Here is a 3,750-nt window from a genome sequence, read left to right as displayed (position 1 = left end):
TTGCCCTAAACGTTCTCAAATTAGGCCTGAGTCTCTTTACATTCACAAGCTAGGGGCCGAGTCTCTCTTCTTCCAAAGGACCGGTTTCCACCCAACCGGCAGATTAGTCTGCTTTCGCTTTCATCAGCACGGTGCACTGCTAGCATTGAGCTGCTGCGAATGCACGCGCTGAAAGCCTAATAAAAGGATGAGACACCGCCCCGTCCGTACTCTTCACGACCGACGCATGAGAGACGGACGCCTAGCATCGCGGTGAGTTATGGATTTAGTTTAGCATGAGTCAGTGAGTTCATGCCCCCTTTGGATACATGTTTTGAGAGGGGCTGTTGCCTTTTTCTTCTTTTTATAGATTGAAGCACAGTGTTTTGCTCGTACACTTTGATTAGTACTAAGAAGTGTTCACAATACCCGTTTACCAGAGTGTGCAATAAATAATAAGGTATTTCGAATGTCTTCTTTATTACCTTTTTGGATGTTTAGAATATCCACCTGTCTTAACAACTGCATTCCGAACTCAATCACGGCACATTGCGGTCGCCCCGTTTTAAAACTCTAACCATGCCAAGTTTGAACCTGACAATGGCGATACCCGGATGGGCATCTCTCTGTTTTTTAATTCACTGACGCGCAGATTAGTATAATACAATGTCCCCGAATGTGCCGATACTTGAGAGAACCCGGATGGGCTCCTTTGGTTTTCGTTTTCATTTAAAGATGCACTTATACATACAGTATAGGTTCAACGATTTTGCCACTAGTTGAGACCATGCCGAGTTTGTATCTCTTCTCTTACAATGCTGAATTTAATAGGATGCCTTGTGATACCCAGATGGGCTTATTTTTAACTCATAAACAAAACAATGTAGTGTCTTTGAATGTGCTTTTAGTTGAGAGAACCCGGTGGGGCTCTCTCCGTTTTAACTTACAGATCCTCTGTTTTCTGTTTTTAACCCGGCTGGGTTTGTTTATAAATAAACACGCACGCTTGCAAGTAATTTCAGCTGTGTTCTTCATAGGTATATGCCATTTATGACCCGCTTATGTATTCGCCTATCTTTAGGATTATACACGCTCTCTGAGTACAAGGAGCCCACGGGTCCAACCACCCGCCGCGAAGGCTGCCACTCACTCAAGGTGGCTTTTTGGTAAATATTTCATTTGAGTTTTAATTTTGCATAATAAGGTGATATTTCTTTAGCTCATTTATATATGTTTTACTATAGGTGCCCCACCCCTCACATCACGCACTAGTCCTGATGAAGACCCCAAAGTAAGGTGCCAACAAACCCACATTGACCAGGGGTCGAAACGTCGACTTTCCATCTTTACAACACCTACCCACAATCAACAGATTATTACTACTGTGTTTTATTGTATGGGATAGGATTTCAGAATTGTTAGAGATGTATGGGGCTATGATAACATGCCCATGTGATGTCAACCAAAAAATGTGTTTGTGTGACCACATTTGACTTTTGAATACTACTTTACACAACCTCATCCTTCTCGCCTCACTCTGGGCACAATGTTATCTTGTATAAAGTATATACATAAATTGTGTACTAATGGGGATGTCAATAAACAACATCACTCATTTAAGTTGTGTTATTAGTCATATGTACATGGCGGTCCAATAATTTTGGTTTTGAAAATCACACTGTCTGGGACCCCCCCATATGCTACAGAGAATGCAGAACAGATTCATGGAGGCAGGGGCAGGAAGATCCCCAAGCAGGGCAGATAGGCATGGGCAGAGGCTGCTGGCTGACCATTAAAGGCAGCTGGGGAGTGGAAGGGGCATGATGGTGGTGAAAACAGGGCAGGCGAGGGGGACAGATAAAGCATGATGACTATGGAGGACAGACTGTCATGGTGACAGGGCAGCACAACAGACCATGGAGGACAAGAGGGAGGGCATTGGGCATGCACACAGAAAATGTAGGGGGATGTCTCTGTAGAGTTAAATGCGATCAGCAATTTTTAAAACCTTGTATACCACTCAAAAGAGTGTTTGATGATTATCTTAATAAATTTTACCTTTTAAATATCTCATCTGACATAGAATTTTAAGCCAATTGCTTCATATTAGCAACCCATAAAGCATGCACAACCAGGACCTAAGCACAATCCTCTGTAGTATGTAAAAATACCTTATACATATTCCTGAAGTGAGGGGTTAACCACCAGAAAACGTTAGCTGTATCTGCACTATTGGTGTCCAGATATTCTCTGATTGTTCACTTTAAAGGTGATTGATTGGCCACAACATGAAAAATATATGTGGAGGTCATTAACAGACTTGGGGACATGGTCCTTACATCTGAAAAGGAATAAAAAAATTATATAAGGGGGTAGGGTGAACAAACCTTGATCCCCATGGGCATGTGGGGGCCTAAAGATATTGCCACAGGTATTAAAGGACTTGGGATCATGTTCTTCATTAAAAAGCATTGTAACAAGAGTGTGTTTTAAGGGCTTCAAAATGAAACACATATGCAGGGTGATAAAAGATTTTATTCACAATGAAAATTATTTGTTGGTGCTGTCTTGCTAATTTAATAGTTACAATATAACTAATTTGTTGGTGGTACAATACTAATTTTAGGAATTGTGTGTTCTAATGTGATTTTACTCTTTGAAAAATGTTGATCCTCTGCTGGGGTTTGATAAACTATGCTTGAAAGACAACAGTTTTCTCTTGTGAATTTCTCTTAGAGGTTATGAAACCTGCCCTAGAACCTAAAATAAAAACACATTTTTTATATGCTCACACTATCTTCTCAGCTGTGTGAGAACTAGTCTGATATTCTGAGCAGAACACATATTTCCAACAGCAACAGTAGTGTGTCAGTTGATCTATTGCAGCCTTCCATAGGTTAATTAACAACTAGAGTGCGTAGAGTTCTTTATTTATGACAAAAGTGTGGTATATGTGAATGCCATCTTGATGGATTTAAAATTGCACACTGGAAACATTTCCTAGAGAGGATAATGATCAACAGCAGCTTCATCATAGAGTTTTAAAGAACAACTAGAGAACATTTGTGTATAAGACAAAAGCAAGGCACTCTTGACTGCAGACTAAAGTAAATGAGAATTGAGATGATTATGCAGGTATGAAACCAGCGGGTTAAAAATGTGAGGGGTGTTATGGGTTTTGAGTAATGTCAGGTATAATGTATTTCTGAAGGGGCTAAAACAGCTAAAGACTGAGACTCTACATAAATACACCTTTTTACATATGTTGTTTAATCTCCTACCCATCTGCTTAAGTCACTTTAAAGGTCCCTAATTTTAAAATCCTAAAACGTTTTGTAGCTTAATCTTTGGGTGCAGTGGTGGTTGGGTGCCCATGGAGAACTGGCCACAGGTCCAGATGCCGAACCCCTGCTGCACAGTGTCAAAGGTTGTGTACAGTGAGGGTCTGCAGCCAATCCCTTATTCACATGGCCAAAGGCTGTGCCAGTGCAGTAGTGTGCCAACGGGTGGTTCGCAAAGGGGCCCTCAGTTTTCAAGGGGAGTTAATCCCTCAACTTAAAATGCGCCACGGGGTGCGTTTGCACAGTAAGGGAAGGGATGGGGCAGGGCCTGAGTTCACATGTGTGCAAACACACCCTGTGGCACGGTTTAAGTTGGGGAATTAATTCCTTGTGAATCCTGAGGGTCCCTGGGGGCCAACTAGCCCACCAGGTACCTCCAGTAAGCGCCACGGAGCTGCGTTGCAGAGTGTTGTAAAAAGGGGCGTGGTCT

General features: G+C 42.0%; 1 long non-coding RNA gene across 1 annotated transcript; it reads left to right on the top strand.

Annotated features, from left to right (window-relative positions):
* Positions 1-386: 386 nt before the first annotated feature.
* Positions 387-1,408, top strand: LOC144785154 (uncharacterized). Its single transcript, XR_013601786.1, has 3 exons — positions 387-439; positions 1,061-1,145; positions 1,224-1,408. It is a non-coding gene; the product is annotated as an uncharacterized LOC144785154 (long non-coding RNA).
* The last annotated feature ends 2,342 nt before the right edge of the window (positions 1,409-3,750 follow it).

This window comes from Lissotriton helveticus, chromosome 10 (assembly GCF_964261635.1).
Source record: "Lissotriton helveticus chromosome 10, aLisHel1.1, whole genome shotgun sequence".
In the NCBI taxonomy this organism is placed as follows: domain Eukaryota; kingdom Metazoa; phylum Chordata; class Amphibia; order Caudata; family Salamandridae; genus Lissotriton; species Lissotriton helveticus.
This window is presented reverse-complemented; position numbering and strand designations above follow the sequence as displayed.